Raw genomic sequence first — 13,991 nt, forward strand, 5'->3', positions numbered from 1 at the left:
CTAAGAACATGGAGAACAGGAGGGATTTGTCCTAGGCTCCCTGAACTTCACACATGTGTCGGCATTGATGAGAGTCTTATACTTTAAATCAATTTTAGTATGTCACCTGTTATTTTAAATGAATCACAAGTCTTGCTTTTTAAAGGAATTATGTAGTATGGTGGTTTTCAATGTGTTTTTGAACAGCCTTTAGGTTCCAAGGAGGTGTCTCAGGGACCACTTGCAGGTGAGGAAAGAGAAGCGACAGGTGAGGGAGCTCCAGGCCCCCAGGCCTGCTTCAGTCAGGGAGGTCTGCTTTTATCTGCTTCATATATTGGGGTTCTAGGTAAGTATTTATTTGATTAGAGTCTTCTACTGCTTTTTAAAAAGGTTAGAACCACTGCTAATATACCCTTGTGTAATTCAGGGAAACCTTTCCTCCAGGCCTAAGGACACTCAATTCTTACTTGTTTTGCAAGCCTGCTCTTTTGAAAATGGAGTACACCTGTATTGAGAAAGAGGCAATGAGTATTGAGAAATATTCAGCCCACACATCTTAAGTACCCAATGTGTGTAAAGCACTGCAATTGAAACTTTGCAGCTTTTCTGAATGAGCACCGACCTTTTGGGCCTGCTCCAGAAACACCCTGAGGGTAAGAATGCTTCCATCCCCTTCCTAGCAAATGTAGCCTAGAGCTCCGAGCAGTTAACCTTACCTTGACCACAAAGGTGCCCTTTGCCCTGGACATAACCTAAGACAATGATCACATTGAAAGCTCTGTGTCGAAGAGCATGGGCTTTGGGATCTGACAGACCTGAGTTCAAATCTGAGCTCTGCCACTTCCAAGCTGTGTGACCTCGGGTTATTTAATGTCTCTGAACTTTAATTTCTTCATCTATAAACAGAAGATAACAACCCTTCTCAGAGGGTTGTTAGGTGATTAAATGAGCAATGCCTGGCAAGCACTTAGCATGGTGCCTGGCATATGGTAACCATTGCCAGGTAGTTCTGGATGCACTGGCATCCAACAGCAAATACCCAAGCTAGTACCTGACTCTCACTGACCACAACTAAATGCCATCACTGCTCTCCATGGAAGTCAATGTCTTATGAGCTTTAATAATTGGGGACACAAAAACAGTAGCTGCCTTTTTCTGAATGCCCATTGTGTGGCAGGTACTTTGCTGATATTTTTCAATCATTGCCTTTAATCATCATGATGTTTGTGTTTCATGATGTACGGGGATATCCTCTCCATTTTATCAGATGGGGATACTGAAGCTCAGAGAGGTTGTGTAATGTATCCAGGGTCACACAGCTAGTGAGTGACCAAGACTAGACTGAAGCCCAAGTTTGTCTGACCCAGAAATCAGGGTCCTTTTCTACCACCCTTGCTGACTCTCAGAACTTTCCTGTGTGGAAGGCAGAGGGCATGGTGCAGGGACAAGAGCCCAGGGTTGAATGTCAGCTGCTCTGGGCTTTGTCTTCCTCAATTTCTGTCTGTAAACAGGAATGATACTTACTTCATAATGTTGTAATAAAACGTAAATGAGATAATATAAGTAAAAACAAGCCTAGTACAATTTTTATCATAAAGTAGGCTTAGGATATATATTAAATAGGTATGAAGTTGCCCCACCCATGTTTTATCTGCTCTCCAAATCATTTCTTTTTTTAACCTTATTACCAGACATATTCATAGAGAAGATACATATGTATGTATGTGTATATCTGTGGAGTGTTGCATGTGAATATATATGTATGTATGTGTGTCTATGTGTATGTATATATACATATATAAGAAAAATTACAGTGCAAACTACCATCCAGCTCAACTGTCAGCATCTCAGAAGCACCCCCCGTCTGTATGTCCCTCCCTGATGAAATTCCCATTTCTCCCCAGTCCAATTCACTTCTCATCTTGTTAAAAAATAATTTTCTTTTCCCCTTTCGCTCATGCCTCTGGGTTGTCTCCAGCCTCTTTGCTGTGCCTGTGCCTGTCGCTTCACTAAGGTTCTGAGTGACACGTCATTCATGGGAGAGAAGTGAAGTAAAGTGGTTCAGCAGAGCAGGGACGCACATGCGTACGCGTGTGTATGTGTGTCCACACCTACCTCTGTGGAGAGCAGCATACCAGACATCTCGTGAGATATGTCTTAACCCCAAAGAACAGAAGGGACAAGTGGACTGATGGGAGAGAGGTTTGCTAACATGTGGGCAATTTGCTGCTCCCTAAGACATCCCCCCCACCCCACCCCCGGGCAACTGAGTCTTGTACCTTCTGCAGTGCGGGGTGGTCGTCACGGCAGCTAGAACTCTGGTTACACTGAGTCCACAATTTCTCTTCTTTAGATCCCCAGATTCTACCCCACCCTGGGATTTCTACCTTCCTCAACTGACAAATCAGTTTCCAACTTAGATGTTCCCTCCTCCAAGAGACCTTCCCTGACCACCACCGCAATCACTCTCTCCTACTATACTCTATTTTGATACTTTTCTTCATATCAGTACCTGAAATTATCTCATTTATTTGTCTACATGTTCCTCTTTATGGATATCATACTAATTAGAAATGTGAACTCAGGATCTAAACTGGGTTAGAATGTCAGCCACTCCACTTATTAGCTTGAACAAATTGTTTAACCTTGCTGGGCCTCCAATTCATCATCTGTCAAATGGGAATATAGGATTTATTAAAATGGGAATTATAGAATCATTATGTGAAGGAAATGAGTTAATGTATGTAAAGCCTTCAGTATAATGCCAGACACATAAGTACTACTAAAGTGTACTTAAAGTACTACTATTATCAGTTATGTCAATAATAATCATTATTATAATTATCCTATCTACCCTCTAGAATGTAAGCATCCTGATGGCAGGGCTCTTATCTGCTGTTCACTGTAGACTATCCAATGCCTAAGAAAAGTACCTGGCACATATTCATAATATACTGAATAAATAGTTCCTGACAAATATGTCTGAGAACCCCAATCCCAACCCTGCCTCCGAGTGCAGGACAGGGCCATATAAACAAATCACTACAATGCGGTGGCTATAGTACAAAAACAGAGTCTGAGTGAGTTGTGCTGGGGTGTAAAGGAGGAGACAATTAATTCCTTCCCAGAGTCTCAGGGAGACTTCACAGAGGAGATCACCCTTACAGTCTTAAAGCTCGATAACCCTCAGGAAACAGAGAACAGGGCAAGGGAAGGTTCTCCAGAAAAGCAACATAGCACATCTAACAGCCTCGGAATACTGAGGGAACTGCCTGTAGTTTAGGTAGCTGGGGCGAGCAGGGGGAAATGGAGAGATGCAAGGAGAAGCTGCTGGACCAGCTCGTGAAGGGTCTCCTGCTTGTGATGCTAAGAAACTTGGGTTTTATTCTGACAGTAGTGAGGAGTCATTGCAGAACCATAGTAAAGGAAGGAGCATAATCAAATTTACCGGTTTGAAAGATCACCCCAGCTGCAACGAGGAGGCTGGGTTGGCTAGCCCTCAAAAGAGGAGGCAGGGAGACCAAGTACCGGGAAAGTCCAAGTGAGAGGGGTGAGAGCCTGACGAGGGAGGGAGGGAGGGAGGGAGGGAGGGAGGGAGGGAGGGAGGGAGGGAGGATGGCTTTGAGAAATCATCAGGAGGTAGAGCTTGTCATTGCGGATTGATTGGATGTGAGGGGCCGTGTGAGAGAAAGCAGAGCCCAGGACAACTCTATTTCTTAATTTTGTCACTGGGCGATTGGTTGTCCCATTAACCAAAGCAGGGAATTTGGAGAGGGGAATCACTTTATGTGTGAAATGGGTACAAAACGAGTTCACCTTTGGACATTTTAATCTTGGCAATCATCAAAGTGAAGGATGTTTTGTAGGAAAGGAGGGTGACATTTGTTGAGCATCTATCATGTGCCTGGAGCTGTGTTTGGCTCCTTATGTATTTTATCTCATTTAATATTTAGAACAGCGGACTGAGAGATGGGGCATTATCATTTTTTTAATAGATGATAAAACTGAGGCTCAATGAGTAACGATCTCTACTTTACATAGTGAACACCAAAGAACAGTTTAGACCAGTTTGATTAAGCAAGATTGAATGAAGTGCATACAAAGAGACGGATCAGAAAATAAAGTAATAAAGGTAGTTTGGGAGCAGATCATGGAAAAATTTGAATGGAGGTATTAACCACGCCACAGGGGTGTTGTGAAAATCAGGTGAGAGAAAGCTTGTAAAGCATTTTGTAAACTATAGAATGCTGCTCAAATATGAGGAGTTCCAGTTGTGGCCAAACCTTATTGCAACAAATGGTAATAATAAGATCATAGTGATAAGTGAATTATAGAGTTCAAATCCATACTTATTAAATAAAATTCAATCATGATGTCTTCTCCCCGTTCTTCTTACTGATAGGTCCACAAAAGAATCTCTAACATATAGCAGTGACTTTTCTTTCTCCCCATCACACCATCAACATGACTGGTTTGAAGGAGAACTCTCCCAAGAAAAGATGATAATATGGTAGACATGAGAAGGAAGAGGAGATTTGAAAGTCAAACGGACCCAGCTAATCCCAGTTGCTGTGTCCTCAGACTTTGGAGTGAGACCCTAAAGGTAATTAACTTGGTTATTTCTACTGTCAGGCAGAAACACAAAAATATTAGGATAAAATCCCCAGGCCTCCTACCTGATGATTGTTTGCATGTGAACTGGGAGCGGCAATGCTCCACAAATGCTTAGGGTGGGCTGAGTCACTGTTGATAAGGTCACCATCAAATAAGCCAGCTTAAGCTATCTGTGCCTTCCTTGGCTTTCGATTTCAGAAATACATGACCAGACACTCTCTGGGCTGCTCACCATCCCTCCCTCCATGTTCTCTCTTTTTATGTTTCTGGGTCCTCTTGTTTCAAGCCTCTGTCCTTTCTCCACATTCACTGTCACTACTCTGCAGGATTAGACCAGCACTGCCCAAAAGAAATAGAATGAGAGCCACATATATAATTTTAACTTTTCTAATAGCCACATCAGAAAGTAAAAGGAAATGGGTGAAACTAATCTTAATATATTTTATTTAACCCAATATATCCAGAATATTATCATTTTAACGTGTAATCAATATTAAAAGAAACAGTGCTGAGATATTTGACATTCTTTTCCTTTAAGCCAAGTCTTCAAAATTCAGTGTGTATTTTTACACTGACAACATGCAATCCAAGTGCTCCAAGAGCTACATGTAGCCAGTGGCCACCATATGAATAGTACAGTGTGGAGCAGCGCTCAGTCCCATGAGGTATCAGACTGCCCACCCTTCGCTCAGTCCAGCATTCCAGATATATTTGCATTTCATGTGAGCTTCAGTAAAAGGAATGATGGAACTGGCTGTTGAGGATTCCATGCTATAATAATGTTCCTCAACTTTACTTCCATCTGCATGGCAGAGTGACAGTTTCCAGAGAGATCAGATGAGACCCATTGGTCAGATGAAACCCATCCACCGCTGCCCCCAGTCTGAAGTATAACTGAGCTGCCTCTCTCTTCACTCCCAAATGGAAGAGGCTTTAGCCTACAATCACTAGCCACACACCCATGGGCCTAGACCTCTACCTTAGCCCCCAAACGTGGCAGCAGATACTTGTGAATAATAAAGAAAAAATGCTTCAGTCCCACCAACCAGCTGCAGGGTCATTTAACACAGGAAACAAAGGTGACAACAAGGCCTGGGGAGAATTTTCAAGAGAAAATCCGTATCCCTCAGGACTTGTCCCCAGAATGAACTCCTGGGGCGAAGCAATCAAACAGACCGTGTTCTTGGGGATTTTCCTCTTGACCTGAGAGCAATGATGGCGTGACTTTAGGCAAGTCATTCCACTCTCAGTGCCCCACCGGAATTTTGTCCATGTCAGAAGGGGCCACCCAAGCAACCAGTGACAGGTAGAGTGAATAGATGTCTCAAACTAAGTGAAGACCAAGGAATAGGGTTTCACCAGTCCTCTCACAGGACCAACGCTTTCCCTTGACCTTTTCTCTGAGAAACAAGGCTCACTGTTGGAGCAAATGTGTGTGGCTGACCAGTCAAAGCCCTCTCCTGGTGCCATGCAGCCCTTGGTCCTCCCTTGGTACTGCCCAGGCTGGGAGACTACCTCCCGGCTCTGCTGTTCAGCTAAGCAATCAGAGTACCTCGTGGTACAGCTGCGGGCAATACCGTACCCGCCCCTTCTGCTTTTGTGGTCTCCTCCTTTGTGACTGCTACAGCATATGTTTTGTTAAAAAGGAAAAGGAGGGGAGATGAGAGGTTTTGTATGTGGGCACGCCAAGAATCTTAAGACTGAAAATCTTCTCCTCAATGCTAAATGCCTGAGGGCTTTGGCATTTTGCTGGCTCCAAGTAAACCCCAATAGGGATATTGGGTGGGGAAACAGGAAATGAAGGGAAATCAAGGCTCTCTCTTAGGAGATTCTGAGTCTAAAAAAAAAATATGAGAAGATTTTCTCGTGTTCTCTTGAAATTTGCCTACTTTCCCCCAATATCTTTCTCCAAGATTTTTGATATGTTGTTAAGCTCCCTGACCTTGAGCACTATTTTTCCCATAATATATGGATTAGGCTTGAGGGTGGGTAGAAAGCTTAGGTAATTTTCGGTGCCTAATGAGATGTCCAACATTTCAAAGCCCTCTGCCTGATCTGAGGGCAGCTTCCTCTAGGCCAATACGTGCTTCAAGTAATTAACCCAGGTGTACGCTGTTTCCAGGATCCAAGTGGAGAAGTGGTTTAGGGCAAACCCCAAGGAAACATGCAAGCCTTGAAGTTTCCAGCCTTCTCAGTGGTGCTGCAGTTAGCCTCTCTGTCAGCTGGAATCTTTTTCCCATTTCTCCCTCTCCAAACAAATCCCACCCTATCCCCCAAGACACAACTCAAATTCTCCTTCCTTGGAATACTGATAGCTCTCGTTATCTGTACAAATCAACTGTAGATTAATTAGGTCAGCCTCAAGAGTCTCTTGTATTGAACTGCTGTTTAGAATGTATGTTGTCATTTACCTTTTTCCCAGATGTAAGCATATTTTCCTAACTAGAATGTAAGATCACTGAGGGCAAAGAAGAAGTCTTATCAGACTTTTATCCCTCACAGCCCTTAGGTCAGAGCCAGAGGCAAAGCCTATGTCACTGCAACCTCCCATTCCTGTCAAGTACAGAACAGCTGAATCAAATCACAGTTACTAAGATTAACCCATTCCTTAGGAGGAGTCAGGAGAGTCTGGGGTTGGTTTGGGAATGATGAGACCCACACCCTACTCCATAGGTTCCCTTAATTGCTGTGTGACCCAGAGTAAAACAGTTCATCTTTCCAAGGTCCTCTGCTCTCCTTTTTCCAAGAAGGAGGCTAAACTCATTCTAGTCTCCTTCTTAGGCTAATCAAAGATAAATGAGGCTATAAGGCGTGTGAGGATTAACGAGGTGAGCTCCCTAAAATGCTCCTAGCCCTTTGGAAAAGTATGCAATTATAAAATGTATACAAGGTCTTATTATCTAAGAGAAAGAGTTGAATCACCAAAAATACACAGCACAGTGGGGAAAACAAAACACTAACTGGGAACTCTCAACACTAAGCATCCCACTCAGCAGAAAGTGCCCACGCAGATGTCTCCAGTCCCTTCTGATTACCTCTTGTTTGTGAGCTGGGGAGGGAGTTTGGAGCACCGTCTCAGAGGGGATGGTTTTTGTGCGACACTCCCCAGTGGCTAGCCTGTGTCTTGCGAAAGGGGATCAGAAGGAGTTGATGACGCAGGGATGTTCTTTGCCCTCTGGCCTTGCTCGGTAAACAACCTGTTAGGAGGCCAGAAGGGAAAACCCAGAGGATGATCTTAAAGGGCCTAAATGGGGAAGATGCTCCCCACCCGTGAGTCTGGCCCAATGCTAGCAGAGCAGGAACCCTCCTCCCTCCCCAGCCCTTCCCTCCTTTTCTCCTTTCTTGTGGCCATACTGCAGCACACAGCACTCCATTCTGGGAGATAAAGCCAGCCCCATTTTTGGTGAGGAGGGAGAAGCAAGAGTCAGGGATGCTTCTGTCTTCTCCATGGCTGCAGAATAGCTGTGAAACCCTTTGGTGCCAGTTGCCCTCCAACAGGGGAGACCATGGTCTGACATTTGCTTCCTTTCTCTCAAACATTTCACAGTATCCAGGCTCTGTACCAGCTCAAATCATATCGCTCCTCAAAGAAGCAAAGCATGCATCTTTCCTCAGAGTAGGCAGCAGCTAAAAAGAAGGTATATATATGTATAGCAACAGCTATTATATTGATAAGATTTCAGGATCATTGTGTCAGCATTGCTTGGTCATGCCCCGAGTGCTGCAAAACAACTTATTCTGGATGGGAGGGAACTCTAGAGGGTCCTGCCTTAAACAAATAACATACACATAACCGTGTGAAGTCAAGAGGGAAAACACACAAACTCCAACATCACTTTGCTGTTGCCTGATGTCATCAGACTGCCCCCCAGGGGATTTTGTAAAATACTTTAGCTGCTTGGTTAATACTGGCATTGCCCTGTATTCTAGGAGGCATGGTCAGAAAGAGTGTCCCTTCAACATGCACATGTCTGGAGAAGGACAGAGGCAGAAATACTTGACTAACAATATACCTTTTATCCTCCAGATTGGTCTGTGCTGACAGATCATTGTCCCTGCTGGATAAGGCTCAGATTACCCAGCTAGAAGCCTGGCTTGTTATAATTGCTATCCTTTTAACAAAACATTTGCTCCTGCTCAGGACACCTGACTCCCAGAGCTAGGAAGAGCACACACACAGTTCTTTATGGAGGGGTCTGTTAAATCACGTTACAGTGCATTAGCTTGATTATTAGTTCATATTTGGCTTAGGTCTATATACTCTGGATAAATATGTACCATGCAGAGGGACTGCTTGGTGAGGAGAAAACTCCTCTGGGCTGGAACAGCAGCTCCCAAGTTCATGTTTCTACTAGGAAGGAACACTCCAGGCATCTGGGGCCTGGGCAGAGAGCTGCACAAGCATGCTTCTTCTAGCGGCAGCCTGCTTCCTGCATACAGCTGTGAGCACAGGCACACACATATATATACACACACACATACCATAGGAAGCATTAGACTGTGTACCCAGATGATCACAGAACCAGGGAGAGAGAGAGATCCCCAGATAATCTCAGTGTGCCCCTCCTTCCAGCACAGCAATGCTCTCCCCAGTGTCTCCAACGCACTGCCAGGTTCAACTCAATCAATGGGGTTTCTGCCACCACCCGGGGAGACTATTTGCAACCCACAGGGTTCACTCTTCAATCTGTTTTTTTTTTTTTTTTTCCCTTGGCTGCATGTGCATGGGAGAAAGAGACAGGCCTCTAGAGACATACCAGGGAGCTCGATGGACATGTGAATATAGCTCTAGGAACATGTGAATACCGTGAACATGTGTATCATGTATCACAACCTCCATCCCAAACACAGTGAACCGTGTACAGTTCAGTCCAGCATCTGCTGGGCATGCAGAAGTCCTTGTCATCTTCTGCAATTATGCAGTCCGATTGGATTTTCTGAAGCTAATGGGAGTTGCACTAACTTTGAGGACTTAAACCAGGCAAAAGCAATATAGGTCAGGCAGAGCGCCCAAGTCGTGTGGCAGACATGCAACACCAGGAGGCAATAATAGGACGATCTCTAGCTAAACCCCAAAGTCCACTCCTCAGCTCCACAAGACAGAAACTAAGAGGGGGGGGGATCATCCCCTCTGCCTGCAGCTGCCAGGCACCAGGGCAAGAGGGTTGTAGGAGGGCAAAACGATCCCCTTACCCAGAGACACACCAAAAAGATAACGAAAAGGGGATGGAGAAAAACCACCAAAACCCTGCACTGTTACCTTGAATCCTTGCAAGAGCCCTCCTTGCTGTATCAGCTGCTCCCCAAACCTCCACCGACTGGGAGGAGACTCCTGAAAGATTCCAGGATTTTGTGCAACATCTCCAGTGGCAGCTTTCCAAAGTTTTTACTTCATGATTTCTTGTGGCTCCTTCTCGTTTGGGGAAACGTGAATGCCTCCCCCTCAGCGTGTGAAAAGGAGCCGATGTCTCTTTTCAAATTCCTTGCTCCCCGCTTTGCTGCTGCTGCCGCCGCCGCCGCCGCTGTCAGACCACTTGCCTGCTGCCTTCCAGCTGAGCAGCAAGGTTGCCCGGCACCCACAGCATGTTTGAAGTGGGGCTTCGACGCTGGGCCGGGGCGCACGCGGGTGGAGAGGGAAGGAAAGTGCCAAACCCGACCCGGGGAGTCCTCTGTCCTTCCACCGAAGAGAAAACCAAGATCGTGCCTTCCTTCCAACTCTAAAGAGACTCACTCACCCTGTCTCTCTCCCGGAATCACTGCCTTGCACATGGGTAGAGACAGTTCCTCCTGCTTCACCGCTCCCTCGGCTACCTGCAGACCTGCCCAGGCGCTCGCCGCGCACGGCAGGTGCACATCCCTGGGCAAGTGCTAACGGGATCCTCCGAGCTCAGCGAACGGGCTGCCCGAGCAGCCGCGGGCAGAGCAGCTTCCGAGGCGGGCGGATTCCATCCCAGGCTGCAGCCCGGCGTGTCCCTGCTCCGACTCCGAGCTCCGTACCTAAGCAGTTTCACCTGCAGACTCAGACACCCGCTGAGTGTCTTAAGATAACAATGCTTCCCTGCCTGCCTCTCTCTTTCTTTCTTATGCACGTAGGTAGGCAGCCAATGGGACGCAGCGCCACACTCCCCGCAAGCTCCCATTGGCTGGGCGGTTCGGATGGGGGCGGGGTCGGAGCTTCACCGGCTGTCTCCTTTGGTTAGCTGGCTGGCGGGGCTACCAGCTCTGTTAACCCTCCCAGCTTTGCAGTAGGGAGTTTTTTGGTGTGGATAAGGGAGGCTTGGATAAATTCACGATTGGGGAGTTGGAGAGTGGAAGAAGGCTGAGGAACAGGAAGAAACTTGGGAGCTAATTAAATTTTCTTCTAATCTTCCTAAGATAATCATTTGTCCCAGACCATTTTGTTTGCTTGCTTAACTAGAACTAGCAGAGATAGGGACCCATTTGAGCCATTTTCCTTCTAATCTGAGGTTTTATTCTGTTGTTTTGTGCATTTTAGCCTCTTAGTCTTGGTCCTGAATTACTTAATTGGAAATGAGTCCCCAGGTGAGAATACCTATCTCACAGCATATTCTCTCTCTCTCTCTCTCTCTCTCTCTCACTCACACACACACACACACACACACACACACACACACCCCAGAGATACAGGAGAGAGAGGCAAAAGATGGCAGGGACTCAGTGAGTACAGAGAGAAACAGATTTAGATACTCTGAACAGCTAAATCAAGAAACATTCTGTCCCCAAACCAGGATTGTAAAGACAAAGGCAAAGAGAAGAACTTCAGGTTCAGGTTTCTGGGGAGAAATTTAGGGGGAAAAAATTGTCCTGCTTCCAAAAGAGTGAATTGTTTTGCCTGTGGTGTTTTCCTTCTGCATGCCTCCTTTCACTTCAGTGTGTATCAGGAAGAGGGATTGTGACTCTCCACTTGGTTTTTAAAGGAAGACTAGAGAAATCAGAACAGGAACAGCCTTGTTTCTGTGAAGCAGGTGCTGTTGCTGAGCCTGTGAATTGAGAGGAGAGAGAGAAAGAGGAAGAAACAGAGACAGAGATAGAGACAGAGAGAGATGGGGAGGTGGGGAGGAAAGAGTAAAGAAAGAAAATATTAACTTTGAATCAAAGGGTGTGAAATATATTCTTAATATCCTAATGAGTATGCAAAACTGAATTATGTCCAGCTAACTAGCATACTACACTAAATTTTGGCAGAGCATGGGAGAGTAATAGTTGAAGAAAGAATCCAATTCAACAGAAGAGCTGGGGGTGGGAGCTGGCAAAGGAATGTGAGGGGTTCATACTAACTTGTATGATGGGGGAAATATGGAGAGGAAAATACAGAGTCAAAAAGGGAGAGAAGTGTTTCGATTTAGTTTATTTTAAAAATAGAGAGCAACATTAAAGATTATTTTTGTAAAGAACTAGGAAAAAGAAATGTATGCAGAGGCTTAATGAATGCCAAAATAGTATATACATCAGGATTATCTAAAAAGCATCAGGGAGCCAGATGTTCTGAATAAATGGGGAAAATTAGAAATATTTCTCACATATACACCCTGAGCCCTACCCATCTCTTTCACCTCCATTCCCTCCTCTGTATCTTATATAGGTTTGACCTTACCTCTCCACACTGTAGGTATCTGTTTGCCTAAGCTAACAAAACATGTCAGAGAATAGTCCTCAGGATAATATATCTAAGTAAACCAGTGAAAGTCTAAATCTGCTGCTGTCCAACTCCTGAGTTATTTACTCCTGTGCTTCCTAGAGACAGAGGCCCCCTGAACTTGTTCCAGATGACAAGACACCAAATGTTGAGACTCTCATAAAAATAGTAGAAAGGAGTGGGTAAATGAAAGGAGTAGTTGAATAAATGATTACTAATCTCAATGGAAAGAAAGATAAAATTTCCAAAACCTCTAAAGGAGAAGTAAAGGGGGTATAGAGTTGGGAAACAAGAAAACAACTTGTAAAAAGAAAAACTTGCCTCTGCTTTCTTCTCCTATGGAGTCCTAAGCCATGTAAAAAACACTTTATTGAGGTATAATAGACATCACAAAATTCCACAAGTGTACAGTTTGATAAAATTTTTGCCTAAATATGCATCCATGTGACCACCACCCACAGCATTTCCAGGAAGCTTGTCCTGACATTCTCAGTCAAAACTCCCCTCCTCATACAGATAACCACTATTGTGACTTCTAGCACCAAAGATTAATGTTACCTGGTCTTGAAGTTCATAAATATAGACTCTTATAGGATACACTCTTCTGTGTCTGGTTTCATTCATTTATTATGTCTGCAAGATTCACCCACGTAGTTGCATGTTTATTTTTACTGCTGTGTAGTATTCCATCACATGACTAAATGCTATTCACCCATTCTCCTACTGATGCATATTTGGGTTGCTTCCATTTTTGTCTATTATGAGTAAACCTGCTATGAATGATCTTCATTCTTTTGGTGGATATATACAATCATTTATCCTGGATATACGCCAAAGAGCATAAATCATTTAGTTTGCTTTTGGCTACTAGATGGGAAAAAAAATCTCATGAAAGTCTCATGAAAGAAACCTATTTTCTTTCTGAAATAATTGAAGAGCAGATAATGGCAAAATATCACTACTGAGCACCAACTAAATGCCTAAAACGTTAGATTCTTTATATACATACTCTCATTTCCTTCTCACACCTATTCTAAAAAACATGTATTATTGTTTCTATTTTTCTAATAAGAATGTTGAATGCAAGACACTGTATTGGGATATGACCCTTGGCCTCCTAATGTGGGGTGTGTGTGTGTGTGTGTGTGTGTGTGTGCGTGTAAGGGATCTGTGAGAGGAGCTATGAGAGAAGGGAGTGATGGAAGGTCTCACTACATAGATAAGGCCTGAGATTTGCCTGCAGAGAAGGGACAATCTGGAGAACACTGAGTGGTGCGTTCCAGGTGGACAGAATGGCATGGGAGGAGTGAAAATGGAGAACGGGCTTTAATTCGATGGGGATGTGTATGTGTGTTGTGGGGGGAGGGGAAGGGGATAGTGTAGTAAGCAATACATCTAAGAGAATAAATCGTATGAAACTTGGAAGAGGGTTTGAATTTCGAAACTATGGTGTTCGAACTTTATCCTGTAGGAAAAGAAAAACTTTAGAATGGCATGAGGAAAGCAAGATTTCAAGAAGATCAATCTGGTAGTTGTCTAAAGAATAGGTTAATAGCAGGGAAAGCATTCAAAAGCTATTATAAGGGTCGAGGAGCAAGGCCGTTGGTACTGGAATATAGGAATTTGGACCTCAGGAGAAACCTCAGGAGAAAACAAGTATAAGTACTTGTACTTATATTATCTGTGGCCTGTGCGATGGGCAGAGATCACTGGCCCCATTTTATTGAGGGGGACAATGAAG

The 13,991-nt window shown here is 44.4% G+C and overlaps 1 protein-coding gene across 2 annotated transcripts in view; it reads right to left on the reverse strand.

Moving 5' to 3' along the window:
• Positions 1-10,627, reverse strand: part of BRINP2 (BMP/retinoic acid inducible neural specific 2) — a 124,133-nt gene extending 113,506 nt beyond the window's left edge. For both annotated transcript variants that reach the window (XM_061185676.1, XM_061185677.1), the window contains exon 1: positions 9,854-10,627. The gene's annotated coding sequence lies outside the window, so the exon portion shown is untranslated. The remainder of the gene's footprint in view (positions 1-9,853) is intronic.
• Positions 10,628-13,991: the final 3,364 nt, after the last annotated feature.

The sequence above is a fragment of the Eubalaena glacialis genome, chromosome 3 (assembly GCF_028564815.1).
Source record: "Eubalaena glacialis isolate mEubGla1 chromosome 3, mEubGla1.1.hap2.+ XY, whole genome shotgun sequence".
Lineage (NCBI taxonomy): Eukaryota > Metazoa > Chordata > Mammalia > Artiodactyla > Balaenidae > Eubalaena > Eubalaena glacialis.